Source organism: Symsagittifera roscoffensis, chromosome 5 (assembly GCF_963678635.1).
Source record: "Symsagittifera roscoffensis chromosome 5, txSymRosc1.1, whole genome shotgun sequence".
NCBI lineage: Eukaryota > Metazoa > Xenacoelomorpha > Acoela > Convolutidae > Symsagittifera > Symsagittifera roscoffensis.
In genome coordinates, this window is record NC_087066.1 from 767165 (window position 1) to 788225 (window position 21061).

The window sequence follows — 21061 nt, forward strand, 5'->3', positions numbered from 1 at the left end:
ATTGAGAAGGGGTTAGAGAAGGGCATATGACAGTTGAGTGATGCTGACATTTGAGAGTGAAAGTGGTAGAGCGGGGACATATGACAGTTGAGTGGTGGTGACCTTTGTAGGAGAAGGGGGAATTAGGGGGGACATATGAGTTGAGTCGCGCTGACCCTGATTGAGAAGGGGGTAGAGGGGGACATAGGACAGTTGAGTGGTGCTGACCATTGATTGAGAAGGAGCTAGAGGGGGACATATGACATGGAGTGAGGCTGACTTTTGAGGGAGAAGGTGGTAGAGAGGGACATATGACAGTTGAGTGGTGCTGAAACTTGAGGGAGAAGTGGGCGGAGGGGGACAAATGACAGTTGATTTGTGCTGACCTTTTAGGGAGAAGGGTGTGGAGGGGCACATATGACAGTTGAGTGGTTTTGATCTTTGAGGGAGCAGGGGGTAGAGAAGGGACACATGACTGTTGAGTGGTGCTGACCTTTGAGGGACAAGGGGCGGTGGGGGACAAGTGACAGTTGAGTGTTGCTGAACTTTGAGGGATAAGGGGGTGGAGGGGCGGAGGGGGCCATACGACAGTTGAGTGGTGCTGACCTTTGATTGAGAAGGGGGTAGAGGGGGGCATATAACAGTTGAGTGGTGCTGACCTTTGATTGAGAAGGGGGTAGAGGGGGGACATATGACAAATAAGTTGTGCTGACCTTTGATTGAGAAGGGGGTAGAGAAGGGCATATGACAGTTGAGTGATGCTGACCTTTGAGAGTGAAAGTGGTAGAGCGAGGACATATGACAGTTGAGTGGTGGTGACCTTTGTAGGAGAAGGGGGAAGACGGGGGACATATGAGTGTTGAGTTGCGCTGACCATGATTGAGAAGGGGGTAGAGGGGGACATAGGACAGTTGAGTGGCGCTGACCATTGATTGAGAAGGAGCTAGAGGGGGACAAATGACATGGAGTGATGCTGACCTTTGAGGGAGAAGGTGGTAGAGAGGGACATATGACAGTTGAGTGGTGCTGACACTTGAGGGAGAACTGGGCGGAGGGGGGACATTTGACAGTTGATTTGTGCTGACCTTTTAGGGAGAAGGGTGTGGAGGGGCACATATGACAGTTGAGTGGTTTTGATCTTTGAGGGAGCAGGGGGTTGAGGAGGGACACATGACTGTTGAGTGGTGCTGACCTTTGAGGGAGAAGGGGCGGAGGGGGACAAGTGACAGTTGAGTGGTGCTGAACTTTAAGGGATAAGGGGGTGGAGGGCTGGAGGGGGACATATAACAGTTGAGTGGTGCTGACCTTTGAATGAGAAGGGGGTAGAGTGGAGCATATAACAGTTGAGTGGTGCTGACCTTTAGATGAGAAGGAGGTAGAGGTTGGGCATATGACAGTTGAGTGGTGCTGAGCTTTGATGGAGAAGGCGGCAGAGGGGTGACATATGACAAATGAGTTATACTGACCTTTGATTGAGAAGGGGGTAGAGGGTGGCATATGACAGTTGAGTGATGCTGACCATTGAGAGTGAAAGTGGTAGAGCGGGGACATATGACAGTTGAGTGGTGGTGACCTTTGAGGGATTTCGGGGTAGAGGGGGACATATGAGACTTGAGGTGCGCTGACTTTGATTGAGAAAGGGGTAGAGGGGGCATTTGACAGTTGAGTGATGCTAACCTTTGAGGGAGAAGATGGCAGAGGGGGGACATATGAGAATTGAGGTGCGCTGACCTTGATTGAGAAGGGGGTCGAAGGGACTTTTGACAGTTGAGTGATGCTAACCTTTGAGGGAGAAGGGGGTAGAGGGGGACATAGGACAGTTGAATGGTGCTGACCATTGATTGAGAAGGAGCTAGAGGGGGACATATGACAGTGGAGTGATGCTGACCTTTGAGGGAGAAGGGGGTAGATGGGGACATATGACAGTTGAGTGGTACTTACCCTTGAGGGAGACGTGGGTGGAGGGGGACATATGACAGTTGAGTGGTGCTGACCCTTGAGGGAGAAGGGGGTAGAGGGGGGCATATGACAGTTGAGTGATGCTGACCTTTGATTAAGAAGGGAGTAGAGAGGGCACATATAACAGTTGAGTGGGCTAACCATTGATTGAGAAGGGGGTAGAGCTGGGCATTTGACAATTGAGTGATGCTGACAGTTGATTGAGAGGGGGGTAGAGGGCTGACATATGTCAATTGAGTGGTGCTGACCTTTAATTGAGAAGGGGGTAGAGGGGGGCATATCTCAATTGAGTGTTGCTGACCTTTGAGGGAGAAGGGGATAGAGGGGGGACATATGACAGTTGAGTTATGCTGACTTTTGAGAAAGAAGGGGACGGAGGGGGGACATATGACTATTGAGTGTTGCTGACCTTTGATTGAGAAGGAGGTAGAGGGGGCATATGACACTTGAGTGATGCTTATCTTTGAAGGAGAAGGGGGTAGAGGGGCACATATGAGAGTTGAGGTGCGCTGACCTTGATTGAGAAGGGGGTAGAAGGGGTATTTGACAGTTGAGTGATGCTAACTTTTGAGGGAGAAGGGGGTTGAGGGGGACATAGGACAGTTGAGTGGTGGTGACCTTCGAGGGGGACATATAACAGTTGAGTGGTGCTGACCTTTGAATGAGAAGGGGGTAGAGTGGAGCATATAACAGTTGAGTGGTGCTGACCTTTAGATGAGAAGGAGGTAGAGGTTGGGCATATGACAGTTGAGTGGTGCTGAGCTTTGATGGAGAAGGCGGCAGAGGGGTGACATATGACAAATGAGTTATACTGACCTTTGATTGAGAAGGGGGTAGAGGGTGGCATATGACAGTTGAGTGATGCTGACCATTGAGAGTGAAAGTGGTAGAGCGGGGACATATGACAGTTGAGTGGTGGTGACCTTTGAGGGATTTCGGGGTAGAGGGGGACATATGAGACTTGAGGTGCGCTGACTTTGATTGAGAAAGGGGTAGAGGGGGCATTTGACAGTTGAGTGATGCTAACCTTTGAGGGAGAAGATGGCAGAGGGGGGACATATGAGAATTGAGGTGCGCTGACCTTGATTGAGAAGGGGGTCGAAGGGACTTTTGACAGTTGAGTGATGCTAACCTTTGAGGGAGAAGGGGGTAGAGGGGGACATAGGACAGTTGAATGGTGCTGACCATTGATTGAGAAGGAGCTAGAGGGGGACATATGACAGTGGAGTGATGCTGACCTTTGAGGGAGAAGGGGGTAGATGGGGACATATGACAGTTGAGTGGTACTGACCCTTGAGGGAGACGTGGGTGGAGGGGGACATATGACAGTTGAGTGGTGCTGACCCTTGAGGGAGAAGGGGGTAGAGGGGGGCATATGACAGTTGAGTGATGCTGACCTTTGATTAAGAAGGGAGTAGAGAGGGCACATATAACAGTTGAGTGGGCTAACCATTGATTGAGAAGGGGGTAGAGTTGGGCATTTGACAATTGAGTGATGCTGACAGTTGATTGAGAGGGGGGTAGAGGGCTGACATATGTCAATTGAGTGGAGCTGACCTTTAATTGAGAAGGGGGTAGAGGGGGGCATATCTCAATTGAGTGTTGCTGACCTTTGAGGGAGAAGGGGATAGAGGGGGGACATATGACAGTTGAGTTATGCTGACTTTTGAGAAAGAAGGGGACGGAGGGGGGACATATGACTATTGAGTGTTGCTGACCTTTGATTGAGAAGGAGGTAGAGGGGGCATATGACACTTGAGTGATGCTTATCTTTGAAGGAGAAGGGGGTAGAGGGGCACATATGAGAGTTGAGGTGCGCTGACCTTGATTGAGAAGGGGGTAGAAGGGGTATTTGACAGTTGAGTGATGCTAACTTTTGAGGGAGAAGGGGGTTGAGGGGGACATAGGACAGTTGAGTGGTGGTGACCTTCGAGGGAGAAGGGGGTAGAGGGGGTCCTATGAGAGTTGAGGTGCGCTGACCTTGATTGAGAAGGGGTAGAGGGGGCTTTTGACAGTTGAGTGATGCTAACCTTTGAAGGAGAAGGGGGTAGAGGGGCACATATGAGAGTTGAGGTGCGCTGACCTTGAATGAGAAGGGGGTAGAAGGGGCATTTGACAGTTGAGTGATGCTAACCTTTGAGGGAGAAGGGGGTTGAGGGGGACATATGACAGTTGAGTGGTGCTGACCATTGATTGAGAAGGAGCTAGAGAGGGACATATGACAGTGGAGTGATGATGAACTTTGAGGGAGAAGGGGTAGAGGGTTTTGATCTTTGAGGGAGCAGGGGGTAGAGGAGGGACACATGACTGTTGAGTGGTGCTGACCTTTGAGGGAGAAGGGGCGGAGGGGGACAAGTGACAGTTGAGTGGTGCTGAACTTTGAGGGATAAGGGGGTGGAGGGGTGGAGGGGGACATATAACAGTTGAGTGGTGCTGACCTTTGATTGAGAAGGGGGTAGAGTGGAGCATATAACAGTTGAGTGGTGCTGACCTTTAGATGAGAAGGAGGTAGAGGTTGGGCATATGACAGTTGAGTGGTGCTGAGCTTTGATGGAGAAGGCTGCAGAGGGGTGACATATGACAAATGAGTTGTACTGACCTTTGATTGAGAAGGGGGTAGAGGGTGGCATATGACAGTTGAGTGATGCTGACCATTGAGAGTGAAAGTGGTAGAGCGGGGACATATGACAGTTGAGTGGTGGTGACCTTTGAAGGAGAAGGGGGTAGAGGGGGACATACGAGAGTTGAGGTGCGCTGACCTTGATTGAGAAAGGGGTAGAGGGGGCATTTGACAGTTGAGTGATGCTAACCTTTGAGGGAGAAGATGGCAGAGGGGGGACATATGAGAGTTGAGGTGCGCTGACCTTGATTGAGAAGGGGGTCGAAGGGACTTTTGACAGTTGAGTGATGCTAACCTTTGAGGGAGAAGGGGGTAGAGGGGGGCATATGACAGTTGAGTGATGCTGACCTTTGATTAAAAAGGGAGTAGAGAGGGCACATATAACAGTTGAGTGGGCTAACCATTGATTGAGAAGGGGGTAGAGTTGGGCATTTGACAATTGAGTGATGCTGACAGTTGATTGAGAGGGGGGTAGAGGGCTGACATATGTCAATTGAGTGGTGCTGACCTTTAATTGAGAAGGGGTAGAGGGGGGCATATGACAATTGAGTGTTGCTGATCTTTGAGGGAGAAGGGGATAGAGGGGGGAAATATGACAGTTGAGTTATGCTGACTTTTGAGAAAGAAGGGGGTGGAGGGGGGACATATGACAATTGAGTGTTGCTGACCTTTGATTGAGAAGGAGGTAGAGGAGGCATATGACACTTGAGTGATGCTTACCTTTGAAGGAGAAGGGGGTTGAGGGGGGCATTTGACAGTTGAGTGATGCTAACCTTTGAAGGAGAAGGGGGTAGAGGGGCACTTATGAGAGTTGAGGTGCGCTGACCTTGATTGAGAAGGGGGTAGAAGGGGCATTTGACAGTTGAGTGATGCTAACCTTTGAGGGAGAAGGGGGTTGAGGGGGACATATGACAATTGAGTGGTGCTGACCATTGATTGAGAAGGAGCTAGAGAGGGACATATGACAGTGGAGTGATGATGACCTTTGAGGCAGAAGGGGTAGAGGGGAACATATGACAGTTGAGTGGTACTGACCCTTGAGGGAGAAGTGGGCGGAGGGGGGACATATGACAGTTGAGTGATGCTGACAGTTGATTGAGAGCGGGGTAGAGGGCTGACATATGACAATTGAGTGGTGCTGACCTTTGATTGAGAAGGGGGTAGAGGGGTGCATATGACAGTTGAGTGTTGCTGACCTTTGGGAGAGAAGGGGATAGAGGGGGGACATATGACAGTTGAGTTATGCTGACCTTTGAGGACGAAGGGGGCGGAGGGGGGACATGTGACAATTGAGTGGTGCTGACCTTTAATTGAGAAGGGGGTAGAGGGGGGCATATGACAATTGAGTGTTGCTGACCTTTGAGGGAGAAGGGGATAGAGGGGGGAAATATGACAGTTGAGTTATGCTGACTTTTGAGAAAGATGGGGGTGGAGGGGGGACATATGACAATTGAGTGTTGCTGACCTTTGATTGGGAAGGAGGTAGAGGGGGCATATGACACTTGAGTGATGCTTACCTTTGAAGGAGAAGGGGGTAGAGGGGCACATATGAGAGTTGAGGTGCGCTGACCTTGATTGAGAAGGGGGTAGAAGGGGTATTTGACAGTTGAGTGATGCTAACTTTTGAGGGAGAAGGGGGTTGAGGGGGACATAGGACAGTTGAGTGGTGGTGACCTTCGAGGGAGAAGGGGGTAGAGGGGCACATATGAGAGTTGAGGTGCGCTGACCTTGATTGAGAAGGGGGTAGAGGGGGCATTTGACAGTTGAGTGATGCTAACCTTTGAAGGAGAAGGGGGTAGAGGGGCACATATGAGAGTTGAGGTGCGCTGACCTTGATTGAGAAGGGGTTAGAAGGGGCATTTGACAGTTGAGTGATGCTAACCTTTGAGGGAGAAGGGGGTTGAGGGGGACATATGACAGTTGAGTGGTGCTGACCATTGATTGAGAAGGAGCTAGAGAGGGACATATGACAGTGGAGTGATGATGACCTTTGAGGCAGAAGGGGTAGAGGGGAACATATGACAGTTGAGTGGTACTGACCCTTGAGGGAGAAGTGGGCGGAGGGGGGACATATGACAGTTGAGTGATGCTGACAGTTGATTGAGAGCGGGGTAGAGGGCTGACATATGACAATTGAGTGGTGCTGACCTTTGATTGAGAAGGGGGTAGAGGGGTGCATATGACAGTTGAGTGTTGCTGACCTTTGGGAGAGAAGGGGATAGAGGGGGGACATATGACAGTTGAGTTATGCTGACCTTTGAGGACGAAGGGGGCGGAGGGAGGACATGTGACAATTGAGTGTTGCTGACCTTTGATTGAGAAGTAGGTACAGGGGGGCATATGACAGTTGAGTGATGCTTACCTTTGTGAGAGAAGGCGATAGAGGGGGACATAGGACAGTTGAGTGGTGCTGACCATTAATTGAGAAGGGGTAGATGCAGGCATACGACAGTTGAGTGATGCTGACATTTGAGGTAGAAGGGCGTAGAAGGGGACCTATGACAGTTGAGTGGTGCTGATCTTTGAGGGGGAAGAGGGCGGATGGGGACATATGACACTTGAGTTGTGCTGACCTTTGATTGAGAAGGGGGTGGGGGGCAGAAGACAGTTGAGTGATGCTGACATTTGAGGGAGAAGGGGGTTGAGGGGGGACATAGGACAGTTGAGTGGTGCTGACCTTTGAATGAGAAGGGGGTAGAGTGGGCATAGGACCAGTTGAGTGATGGGGACCTTTTAGGTAGAAGGGGTAGAGAGGGGACATATGACAGTTGAGTGGTTATGATCTTTGAGGGAGAAGAGGGCGGAGGGGGACAGATGACAGTTGATTCGTGCTGAATTTTGATTGAGAAGGGGGTAGACGGGGGCATATGACAGTTGAGTGATGCTGACCTTTGAGGGAGAAGGGGATAGAGGGGGGGCATATGACAGTTGAGTTATGCTGACCTTTGAGGAAGAAGGGGGCGGAGGGGGGACATATGACAATTGAGTGTTGCTGACCTTTGATTGAGAAGGAGGTAGAGGGGGCATATGACAGTTGAGTGATGCTGACCTTTGAGAGAGAAGGGGATAAAGGGGGACATAGGACAGTTGAGTGGTGCTGACCTTTGATTTAGAACGGGATAGAGGGGGCATATGACAGTTGAGTGATGCTGACCTTTGAGGGAGAAGGGGATAGAGGGGGGACATATGACAGTTGAGATATGCTGACCTTTGAGGAAGAAGGGGGCAGAGGGGGGACATATGACAATTGAGTATTGCTGACCTTTGATTGAGAAGGAGGTAGAGGGGGCATATGACAAATGAGTGATTCTGACCTTTGATTTAGAAGGGGGTAGAGGGGGCATATTACAGTTGAGTGATGCTGACCTTTTAGGGAGAAGGAATAGAGGGGGACATATGACAGTTGAGTTGTTTTTATCTTTGATTGAGAAGGGGTAGATGCAGGCATACGACAGTTGAGTGATGCTGACATTTGAGGTAGAAGGGTGTAGAGAGGGGACCTATGACAGTTGAGTGGTTTGGATCTTTCAGGAAGAAGAGGGCGGAGGGGGACATATGATAGTTGATTCGTGCTGAACTTTGATTGAGAAGGGGGTAGACGGGGGCATATGACAGTTGAGTGATGCTGACCTTTGAGAGAGAAGGGGATAAAGGGGGACATAGGACAGTTGAGTTATGCTGACCTTTGGGGAAGAAGGGGGCGGAGGGGGGACATATGACAATTGAGTGTTGCTGACATTTGATTGAGAAGGGGGTAGAGGGGGCATATGACAGTTGAGTGTTGCTGACCTTTGAGGGAGAAGGGGATAGAGGGGGCATATTACAGTTGAGTGATGCTGACCTTTGAGGGAGAAGGGTGTAGAGAGGGGGCCTATGACAGATGAGTGGTGCTAATCATTGAGGGAGAAGAGGGCGAAGGGGGAGGGGGGTCATATGACAGTTGATTCGTGCTGAACTTTAACTGAGAAGGGGGTAGACGGGGGCAGAATACAGTTGAGTAATAATGATCTTTGGTTAAGAAGAGGGTAAAGGGGGCACATTACAGTTGAGTGATGCAGACCTTTGAGGGAGAAGGGGGTAGAGGGGGACATATCACCGTTGAGTGGTGCTGACCATTGAGGGAGAAGGGGGCGGAGGGGGGACATATGACAATTGAGTGTTGCTGACCTTTGATTGAGAAGGAGGTAGAGGGGGATATAGGACAGTTGAGTGGTGCTGGCCTTTGATTGAGAAGGGGGTAGAGGGGGCATATTACAGTTGAGTGATGCTGACCTTTGAGGGAGAAGGGTGTAGAGAGGGGACCTATGACAGATGAGTGGTGCTAATCATTGAGGGAGAAGAGGGCGAAGCGGGAGGGGAGTCATATGACAGTTGATTCGTGCTGACCTTTAATTGAGAAGTGGGTAGAGGGTGGGGGGCAGAATACAGTTGAGTAATAATGATCTTTGGTTAAGAAGAGGGTAAAGGGGGCACATTACAGTTGAGTGATGCAGACCTTTGAGGGAGAAGGGGGTAGAGGGGGACATATGACAGTTGAGTTATGCTGACCTTTGCGGAAGAAGGGGGCGGAGGAGGGGCATATGACAATTGAGTGTTGGTGACCTTTGATTGAGAAGGAGGTAGAGGGGGACATAGGACAGTTGAGTGGTGCTGGCCTTCGATTGAGAAGGGGGTAGAGGGGGCATATTTTAGTTGAGTGATGCTGACCTTTGAGGGAGAAGGGTGTAGAGAGGGGACCTATGACAGATGAGTGGTGCTGACCATTGAGGGAGAAGGGGGTGGTGGGCAGAAGACAGTTGATGATGCTGACATCTGAGGGAGAACGGGGTAGAGGGGGACATAGGACAGTTGAGTGATGCAGACCTTTGAGGGAGAAGGGGGTAGAGGGGGACATATGACAGTTGAGTTATGCTGACCTTTGCGGAAGAAGGGGGCGGAGGGGGGACATATGACAGTTGATTCGTGCTGACATTTAATTGAGAAGGGGGTAGAGGGGGGCAGAATACAGTTGAGTAATAATGATCTTTGGTTAAGAAGAGGGTAAAGGGGGCACATTACAGTTGAGTGATGCAGACCTTTGAGGGAGAAGGGGGTAGAGGGGGACATATGACAGTTGAGTTATGCTGACCTTTGCGGAAGAAGGGGGCGGAGGGGGGACATATGACAGTTGATTCGTGCTGACATTTAATTGAGAAGGGGGTAGAGGGGGGCAGAATACAATTGAGTAATAATGATCTTTGGTTAAGAAGAGGGTAAAGGGGGCACATTACAGTTGAGTGATGCAGACCTTTGAGGGAGAAGGGGGGTAGCGAGGGACATATCACCGTTGAGTGGTGCTGACCATTGAGGGAGAAGGGGGTGGGGGGCAGAAGACAGTTGAGTGATGCTGACATCTGAGGGAGAACGGGGTAGAGGGGGACATAGGACAGTTGAGTGGTACTGACCTTTGATTGAGAAGGGGGTAGAGGGGGCATAGGACCAGTTGAGTGATGGGGACATTTGAGGTAGAAGGGGTAGAGAGGGAACATATGACAGTTGAGTGGTACTGATCTTTGAGGGAGATGAGGGCGAAGGGGGAGGGGAGTCATATGACAGTTGATTCGTGCTGACCTTTAATTGAGAAGGGGGTAGAGGGGGGCAGAATACAGTTGAGTAATAATGATCTTTGGTTAAGAAGAGGGTAAATGGGGCACATTACAGTTGAGTGATGCAGACCTTTGAGGGAGAAGGGGGTAGAGGGGGACATATGACCGTTGAGTGGTGCTGACCATTGAGGGAGAAGTGGGCGGAGGGGGGACAAATGACAGTTGATTGGTGGTGACCTTGGAGTGAGAAGGGGGTAGAGGGGGATATGACAGTTGAGTGATGCTGACCTTTGATTAAGAAGGGAGTAGAGAGGGCACATAACACAGTTGAGTGGTGCTAACCCTCGATTGAGAAGGGGGTAGATGGGGGCATTTGACAGTTGAGTGATGCTGACACTTGATTGAGAAGGGGGTAGAGGGGAGACATATGACAGTTGAGTGGTGCTGACCTTTGATTGATAAGGGGGTCGGGGGGAGGGGGCATATGACAGTTGAGTGTTGCTGACTTTTGAGGGACAAGGGGATAGAGGGGGGACATATGACAGTTGAGTTATGCTGACCTTTGAGAAAGAAGGGGGCGGAGGGGGACATATAACAATTGAGTGTTGCTGACCTTTGAATGAGAAGGGTAGATGCAGGCATACGACAGTTGAGGGATGCTGACATTTGAGGTAGAAGGGTGTAGAGAGGGGACCAATGACAATTGAGTGTTGCTGACCTTTGAGAGAGAAGGGGATAGAGGGGGACATAGGACACTTGAGTGGTGCCGACCTTTGATTGAGAAAGGGATAAAGCGGGCATATTACAGTTGAGTCATGCTGACCTTTGAGGGAGAAGGAATAGAGGGGGACATATGACAGTTGAGTGGTTCTTACCTTTGATTGAGAAGTGTAGATGCAGGCATACTACAGTTGAGTGATGCTGGCATTTGAGGTAGAAGGATGTAGAGAGGGGACCTATGAAAATTGAGTGTTGCTGCTCTTTGAGGGGGAAGAGCGCGGAGGGGGACATATGGCAGTTGAGTTGTGATGACCTTTGATTGAGAAAGGGTGGTGGGGGCAGAAGACAGTTGAGTGATGCTGACATTTGAGGGAGAAGGGGATAGAAGGGGGACCTATGACAGTTGAGTTATGCTGACCTTTGAGGAAGAAGGGGGCGGAGGGGGGACATATGACAATTGAGTGTTGCTGACCTTTGATTGAGAAGGAGGTAGAGGGGGCACATATAACAGTTGAGTGATGCTGACCTTTGAGAGAGAAGAGGGTAGAGGGGGACATAGGACAGTTGAGTGGTGCTGACCCTTGAGGGAGAAGTGGGCGGAGGGGGGACAAATGACACTTGATTGGTGGTGACCTTGGAGGGAGAAGGGGGTAGAGGGGGATATGACAGTTGAGTGATGCTGACCTTTGATTAAGAAGGGAGTAGAGAGGGCACATATAACAGTTGAGTGATGCTGACCTTTGAGAGAGAAGAGGGTAGAGGGGGACATAGGACAGTTGAGTGGTGCTGACCCTTGAGGGAGAAGTGGGCGGAGGGGGGACAAATGACACTTGATTGTTGGTGACCTTGGCGGGAGAAGGGGGTAGAGGGAGATATGACAGTTGGATGATGCTGACCTTTGATTAAGAAGGGAGTAGAGAGGGAACATATAACAGTTGAGTGGTGCTAACCCTCGATTGAGAGGGGGGTAGATGGGGGCATTTGACAGTTGAGTGATGCTGACACTTGATTGAGAAAGGGGTAGAGGGGAGACATATGACAGTTGAGTTGTGCTGACTTTTGATTGAGAAGGGGGTCGGGGGGAGGCATATGACAGTTGAGTGTTGCTGACTTTTGAGGGATAAGGGGATAGAGGGGGGACATATGACAGTTGAGTTATGCTGACCTTTGAGAAAGAAGGGGGCGGAGGGGGACATATAACAATTGAGTGTTGCTGACCTTTGAATGAGAAGGGTAGATGCAGGCATACGACAGTTGAGGGATGCTGACATTTGAGGTAAAAGGGTGTAGAGAGGGGACCTATGACACTTGAGTGGTGCCGACCTTGATTGAGAAAGGGATAGAGGGGGCATATTACGGTTGAGTGATGCTGACCTTTGAGGGAGAAGGAATAGAGGGGGACATATGACAGTTGAGTGGTTCTTACCTTTGATTGAGAAGTGTAGATGCAGGCATACGACAGTTGAGTGATGCTGACATTTGAGGTAGAAGGGTGTAGAGAGGGGACCTATGACAATTGAGTGTTGCTGCTCTTTGAGGGGGAAGAGGGCGGAGGGGGACATATACAGTTGAGTTGTGCTGACCTTTGATTGAGAAGGGGTGGCGGGGGCAGAAGACAGTTGAATGATGCTGATATTTGAGGGAGAAGGGGGTAGAGGGGGACATAGGACAGTTGAGTGGGCCTGACCTTTGATTGAGAAGGGGGTAGAGGGGGCATAGGACCAGTTGAGTGATGGGGACCTTTGAGGTAGAATGGGATAGAGAGGGCACATATGACAGTTGAGTGGTACTGATCTTTGAGGGAGAAGAGGGCGGAGGGGGGAGGGGGGTCATATGACAGTTGATTCGTGCTGACCTTTAATTGAGAAGGGGGTAGAGGGGGCAGAATACAGTTGAGTAATAATGACCTTTGGTTGAGAATTGAGAAGGGGGTAAAGAGGGCACATTACAGTTGAGTGATACAGACCTTTGAGGGAGAAGGGGGTAGAGGGGGTTATATGGCCGTTGAGTGGTGCTGGCCCTTGAGGGAGAAGTGGGCGGAGGGGGGACAACTGACAGTTGATGGGTGGTGACCTTGGAGGGAGAAGGGGGTAGAGGGGGATATGACAGTTGAGTGATGCTGACCTTTGATTAAGAAGGGAGTAGAGAGGGCACATATAACAGTTGAGTCGTGCTAACCCTCGATTGAGAAGTGGTAGATGGGGGCATTTGACAGTTGAGTGATGCTGACACTTGATTGAGAAGGGGGTAGAGGGGAGACATATGACAGTTGAGTGATGCTGACCTTTGATTGAGAAGGGGGTCGAGGGGGGGCATATGACAGTTGAGTGTTGCTGACTTTTGAGGGATAAAGGGATAGAGTGGGGACATATGAAAGTTGAGTTACGCTGACCTTTGAGGAAGAAGGGGGCGGAGGAGGACATATGACAATTGAGTGTTGCTGACCTTTGATTGAGAAGGGTAGATGCAGGCATAAGACAGTTGACAGATGCTGACATTTGAGGTAGAAGGGTGTAGAGAGGGGACCTATGACAATTGAGTGTTGCTGACCTTTGAGAGAGAAGGGGATAGAGGGGGACATAGGACACTTAAGTGGTGCCGACCTTTGATTGAGAAAGGGATAGAGGGGGCATTTGACAGTTGAGTGATGCTGACCTTTGAGGGAGAAGGAATAGAGGGGGACATATGACAGTTGAGTGGTTCCTACCTTTGATTGAGAAGTGTAGATGCAGGCATACGACAGTTGAGTGATGCTGACATTTGAGGTAGAAGGGTGTAGAGAGGGGACTTATGACAATTGAGTGTTGCTGCTCTTTGAGGGGAGGAGGGCGGAGGGGGACATATGACAGTTGAGTTGTGCTGACCTTTGATTGAGAAGGGGTGGCGGGGGCAGAAGACAGTTGAGTAATGCTGACATTTGAGGGAGAAGGGGGTAGAGGGGGACATAGGACAGTTGAGTGGGCCTGACCTTTGATTGAGAAGGTGGTAGAGGGGGCATAGGACCAGTTGAGTGATGGGGACCTTTGAGGTAGAATGGGGTAGAGAGGGCACATATGACAGTTGAGTGGTACTGATCTTTGAGGGAGAAGAGGGCGGAGGGGGGACATATGACAGTTGAGTGATGCTGACCTTTGAGGGAGAAGGGGATAGATGTCGGGATGTCTGACAGTTGAGTGGTGCTGACCTTTGGTTGATAAGGAGTAGAGGGGGGCATATGACAGTTGAGTGGTAATGACTTTTGAATTGGAAGGGAGCAGAGGGGGGACATTTGACAGTTGACTTGTGCTGACCTTTTTGGGATAAGGGTGTGGAGGGGCACATATGACAGTTGAGTGGTTTTGACCTTTGAGGGAGCAGGGGGTAGAGGAGGGACATGACAGTTGAGTGATGCTGACCTTTGAGGGAGAAGGGGGTAGATGTCGGGATGTCTGACAGTTGAGTGATGCTGACCTTTGTGGGAGAAGGAGGTAGAGGGGGGACATATGACAGTTGAGTGGTGCTGTTATTTGAGGGAGAAGGGGGCGGAGGGGGACATATGACAATTGAGTGGTGCTGATCTTGCATTGAGAAGGGGTTAGAGAGAGGCATATATCAGTTGGGTGATGCTGACCTTTGAGGGAGAAGGAGGGAGAGTGGTGACATATGACATTTGAGTGGTGCTGACATTTGAGGGAGAAGGGGGCGGAGGGGGACATATGACAGTTGAGTGATGCTGCCTTTGAGGGAGAAGGTGGTAGAAAGGCGACACATGACAGTTGTTTGGTGCTCACCTTTGGTTGATAAGGAGTAGAGGGGGGCATATGACAGTTGAGTGGTAATGACTTTTGAATTGGAAGGGGGGCAGAGGGGGGACATTTGACAGTTGCTTTGTGCAGACCTTTTTGGGATAAGGGTGTGGAGGGGCACATATGACAGTTGAGTGGTTTTGACCTTTGAGGGAGCAGGGGGTAGAGGAGGGACATGACAGTTGAGTGATGCTGACCTTTGAGGGAGAAGGGGGTAATTTTCGGGATGTCTGACAGTTGAGTGATGCTGACTTTTGTGGGAGAAGGAGGTAGAGGGGGGACATATGACAGTTGAGTGGTGCTGTTATTTGAGGGAGAAGGGGGCGGAGGGGGACATATGACAATTGAGTGGTGCTTATCTTGCATTGAGAAGGGGTTAGAGAGAGGCATATATCAGTTGGGTGATGCTGACCTTTGAGGGAGAAGGAGGGAGAGTGGTGACATATGACATTTGAGTGGTGCTGACATTTGAGGGAGAAGGGGGCGGAGGGGGACATATGACAATTGAGTGGTGCTGATCTTGCATTGAGAAGGGGTTAGAGAGAGGCATATGACAGTTGAGTTGTGCTGACCTTTGATTGAGAAGGGGTGGCGGGGGCAGAAGACAGTTGAATGATGCTGACATTTGAGGGAGAAGGGGGTAGAGGGTGACACAGGACAGTTGAGTGGGGCTGACCTTTGATTGAGAAGGGGGTAGAGGGGGCATAGGACCAGTTGAGTGATGGGGACCTTTGAGGTAGAATGGGGTATAGAGGGCACATATGACAGTTGAGTGGTACTGATCTTTGAGGGAGATGAGGGCGGAGGGGGGACATATGACAGTTGAGTGATGCTGACCTTTGAGGGAGAAGGGGGTAGATGTCGGGATGTCTGACAGTTGAGTGGTGCTGACCTTTGGTTGATAAGGAGTAGAGGGGGGCATATGACAGTTGAGTGGTAATGACTTTTGAATTGGAAGGGGGCAGAGGGGGGACATTTGACAGTTGACTTGTGCTGACCTTTTTGGGATAAGGGTGTGGAGGGGCACATATGACAGTTGAGTGGTTTTGACCTTTGAGGGAGCAGGGGGTAGAGGAGGGACATGACAGTTGAGTGATGCTGACCTTTGAGGGAGAAGGGGGTAGATGTCGGGATGTCTGACAGTTGAGTGATGCTGACCTTTGTGGGAGAAGGAGGTAGAGGGGGGACATATGACAGTTGAGTGGTGCTGTTATTTGAGGGAGAAGGGGGCGGAGGGGGACATATGACAATTGAGTGGTGCTGATCTTGCATTGAGAAGGGGTTAGAGAGAGGCATATATCAGTTGAGTGATGCTGCCTTTGAGGGAGAAGGTGGTAGAAAGGCGACACATGACAGTTGTTTGGTGCTCACCTTTGGTTGATAAGGAGTAGAGGGGGGCATATGACAGTTGAGTGGTAATGACTTTTGAATTAGAAGGGGGCAGAGGGGGGACATTTGACAGTTGATTTGTGCTGACCTTTTTGGGATAAGGGTGTGGAGGGGCACATATGACAGTTGAGTGGTTTTGACCTTTGAGGGAGCAGGGGGTAGAGGAGGGACATGACAGTTGAGTGATGCTGACCTTTGAGGGAGAAGGGGGTAGACGTCGGGATGTCTGACAGTTGAGTGATGCTGACCTTTGTGGGAAAAGGAGGTAGAGGGGGGACATATGACAGTTGAGTGGTGCTGTTATTTGAGGGAGAAGGGGGCGGAGGGGGGACATATGACAATTGAGTGGTGCTGATCTTGCATTGAGAAGGGGTTAGAGAGAGGCATATATCAGTTGGGTGATGCTGACCTTTGAGGGAGAAGGAGGGAGAGTGGTGACATATGACATTTGAGTGGTGCTGACATTTGAGGGAGAAGGGGGCGGAGGGGGACATATGACAATTGAGTGGTGCTGATCTTGCATTGAGAAGGGGTTAGAGAGAGGCAAATGACAGTTGAGTTGTGCTGACCTTTGATTGAGAAGGGGTGGCGGGGGCAGAAGACAGTTGAGTGATGCTGACATTTGAGGAAGAAGGGGACGTAGGGGGGACATATTACAGTTGAGTGGTGCTGACTTTTGATTGAGAGCGGGGAAGAGGGGGCATATGACAGTTGAGTGGTGCTGACCTTTGAGGTAGAATGGGGTATAGAGGGCACATATGACAGTTGAGTGGTACTGATCTTTGAGGGAGAAGAGGGCGGAGGGGGACATATGACAGTTGATTCGTGTTGACCTTTAATTAAGAAGGGGGTAGAGGGGGCACATGACAGTTGAGTGGTAATGACTTTTGAATTGGAAGGGGGCAGAGGGGGGACATATGACAGTTGATTTGTGCTGACCTTTTAGGGAGGAGGGTGTGGAGGGGAACATATGACAGTTGAGTGATGCTGACCTTTGAGGGAGAAGGGGGTAGATATCGGGATGTCTGACAGTTGAGTGGTGCTGACCTTTGATTGAGAAGGGGGTAGAGGGAGGCATATGATAGTTGAGTGGTGGTAACCCTTGATTGAGTTGAGAAGGGGGCAGAGGGGGCATATGACAGTTGAGTGATGCTGCCTTTGATTGATAAGGGGTAGAGGGGGGCATATGACAGTTGAGTGGTAATGACTTTTGAATTGGAAGGGGGCAGAGGGGGGACATATGACAGTTGATTTGTGCTGACCTTTTAGGGAGGAGGGTGTGGAGGGGCACATATGACAGTTGAGTGGTTTTGACCTTTGAGGGAGCAGGGGGTAGAGGAGGGACACATGACAGTTGAGTGATGTTGATCTTTGAGGGAGAAGGAGGTAGAGGGGGGACATATGACAGTTGAGTGGTGCTGATATTTGAGGGAGTAGGGGGCGGAGGGGGACACAAGACAATTGAGTGATGCTGACCTTGCATTGAGAAGGGGTTAGAGAGGGGCATATGACAGTTGAGTGATGCTGACCTTAGAGAGAGAAGGGGGTAGAGGGGGGACATAGGACAGTTGAGTGGTGTTGATCTTTGATTGAGAAGGGGCGTGGAGGGGGGTGTATAACAGTTGAGTGATGCTGACCTTTGAGAGAGGAGGGGGCGGAGGGGGACACAAGACAATTGAGTGATGCTGACCTTGCATTGAGAAGGGGTTAGAGAGGGGCATATGACTGTTGACTGGTACTTACCTTTGATTGAGAAGGGGTAGAGGGGGGACATAGAACAGTTGAGTGTTGTTGACCTTTGATTGAGAAGGGTCGTAGAGGTGGACATCGGACAGTTGAGTGGTGTTGACCGTTGATTGAGAAGGGGCGTAGAGGGGTGCGTTTAACAGTTGAGTGATGCTGACCTTTGAGAGAGAAGGGGGTAGACGGGGACACATGACAGTTGACTGGTACTTACCTTTGATTGAGAAGGGGGTAGAGTGGTGACATAGGACAGTTGAGTTATGCTGGCATTTGATTGAGAAGGGGATAGAGGGGGCGTATGACAGTTGAGTGATGCTGCCCTTTGAGGGAGAAGGGGATAGAGGGAGACAGATGATAGATGAGTGGTGCTAACCTTTGATTGAGAAGGGGTAGAAGGGGGACATAGGACAGTTGAGTGGTGCTGACCTTTGTTTGAGAAGGGGGTAAAGGGGGCATAGGACCAGTTGCGTGATGCGGACCTTTGAGGTAGAAGGGGGTAGAGAGGGGACCTAAGACAGTTGAGTGGTACTCAACTTTGAGGCAGAAGAGAACGGAGGAGGAACATATGACAGTTGATTTGTGCTGACCTTTAATTTAGAAGGGGGTAGAGGGGGACAGAAGGCAGTTGAGTAATACTGACTTTTAGTTGAGAAGGGGGTAGAGGGGGCACATGACATTTGAGTGATGCTGACATTTGAGGAAGAAATGGGTATAGGTCGGGACATATGACAGTTGATTGGTGCTCACCTTTGAATGAGAAGGCGTAGAGGGGGGCATATGACAGTTGAGTGGTAATGACTTTTGAATTAGACGAGGGTAGAGGGGGCGTATGACAGTTGAGTGACGCTGACCTTTGAGGGAGAAGGAGGTAGAGGGGACACATATGACATTTGAGTGGTGCTGACCTTTAGTTGAGAAGGGGGTAGACGGGGCATTTGACAGTTGAGTGATATTGATCTTTGAGCGAGAAGGGGGTAGAGTGGTGACATATGACAGTTGAGTGGTGCTGACTTTGAGGGAGAAGGGGGCGGAGGGGGACATATGACAATTGAGTGGTGCTGACCTTTGGTTGAGAAGGGGTTAGAGAGGGGCATATGAAAGTTGAGTGATGCTGTCCTTTGAGAGAGAAGGGGGTAAAGGGGTGACATAGGACAGTTGAGTGATGCTGGCCTTTGATTGAGAATGGGGTAGAGGGGCGTATGACAGTTGAGTGATGCTGCTCTTTGAGGGAGAAGGGGATAGAGGGAGACAGATGATAGATGAGTGGTGCTGACCTTTGATTGAGAAGGGGTAGAAAGGGGGACGTAGGACAGTTGAGTGGTGCTTACCTTTGATTGAGAAGGGGTTAAAGGGGCATAGGACCAGTTGCGTGATGCGGTTCTTTGAGGTAGAAGGGGGTAGAGAGGGGACCTATGACAGTTGAGTGTTACTCATCTTTGAGGGAGAAGAGGGCGGAGGGGAACATATGACAGTTGATTTCTACTGACCTTTAATTTAGAAGGGGTTAGAGGGGGGCAGAAGACAGTTGAGTAATACTGACCTTTGGTTGAGAAGGGGGTAGAGGGGGCACATGACAGTTGAGTGATGCTGACATTTGAGGAAGAAGGGGGTAGAGGTCGGGACATATGACAGTTGATTGGTGCTCACCTTTGATTGAGAAGGCGTAGAGGGGGCATATGACAGTTGAGTGGTAATGACTTTTGAATTAGACGAGGGCAGAGGGGGCGTATGACAGTTGAGTGACGCTGACCTTTGAGGGAGAAGGAGGTAGAGGGGACACATATGACAATTGAGTGGTGCTGACCTTTTATTGAGAAGGGCTAGAGGGGGGCATTTGACAGTTGAGTGATATTGATCTTTGAGCGAGAAGGGGTAGATTAGTGACATATGACAGTTGAGTGGTGCTGATCTTTGAGGGAGAAGGGGGCGGAGGGGGACATATGACAATTGAGTGGTGCTGAGCTTTGGCTGAGAAGGGGTTAGAGAGGGGCATATGACAGTTGAGTGATGCTGTCCTTTGAGAGAGAAGGGGATAGAGAAGGGACAAAGGACAGTTGCGTGATGCTGACCTTTGAGGGAGAAGGGGGTAGAGGGAGTCATACGACAGTTGAGTGATGCTGACCTTTGAGGTAGAAGGGAGTAGAGAGGGGAGATACGACAGTTGAGTGGTGCTGATCTTTGAGGGAGAAGTGGGTAGAGGGGGCGTATGACAGTTGAGTGATGCTGCACTTTGAGGGAGATGGGGATAGAGGGAGACAGATGATAGATGAGTGGTGCTGACCTTTGATTGAGAAGGGGGTAGAAGGGGCATGTGACAGTTGAGTGATGCTGACCTTAAGGGGAGAAGGGGAGAGAGGGCTGACATATGACCGTTGAGTGGTGCTGACCAATGATTGAGAAGGGGGTAGAGGGGGCATATGACAGTTGAGTGAAGCTGACCTTTTAGTGAGAAGTTGGTAATAGGGGACATATGACAGTTGAGTGGTGCTGACCGTTGGTTGAGAAGGGGGTAGAGGGGGACATATGACAGTTGATTGATGCTGACCTTTGAGGGAGAAGGGGGTAGAGGGGGACATAGAACAGCTCAGTGGTGCTGACCTTTGATTGAGAACAGAGTGGAGTGGAGCATATGACAGTTGAGTGGTGCTGATCTTTGATTGAGAAGGGGGTAGAGGAGGCATATGACAGTTGAGTGATACTGACCTTGAGGGTGAAGGGGGTAGAGGGGATTTATATGACAATTGAGTGCGGCTGATCTTTGAGGAAGAAGGGGACGTAGGGGGGACATATCACAGTTGAGTGGTGCTGACTTTTGATTGAGAGCGGGGAAGAGGGGGCATATGACAGTTGAGTGGTGCTGACCTTTGAGGTAGAAGGGAGTAGAGAGGGGAAATACGACAGTTGAGTGTTGCTGATCTTTGAGCGAGAAGGGGGTAGAGTGGTGACATATGACAGTTGAGTGATGCTGACCTTTGAGGGAGAAGGGGTAGAGGGGACATAGAACAGTTGAGTGGTGCTGACCTTTGATTGAGAACGGAGTAGAGTGAGGCATAGGACAGTTGAGTGATGCTGGCCTTTGATTGAGAAGGGGTAGAGGGGGCGTATGACAGTTGAGTGATGCTGCTCTCTGAGGGAGAAGGGGATAGAGGGAGACAGATGATAGATGAGTGGTGCTGGCCTTTGATCGAGACGGGGTAGAAGGGGGGACATAGGACAGTTGAGTGGTGCTGACCTTTGATTGAGAAGGGGTTAAAGGGGGCATAGGACCAGTTGCATGGTGC

At 50.3% G+C, this 21061-nt stretch overlaps 1 protein-coding gene across 1 annotated transcript in view; it reads right to left on the reverse strand.

Moving 5' to 3' along the window:
* The window catches only part of LOC134845831 (mucin-5AC-like), a gene marked incomplete in the record, with an annotated part of 112835 nt that overhangs the window by 89813 nt on the left and 1961 nt on the right, over positions 1-21061 (reverse strand).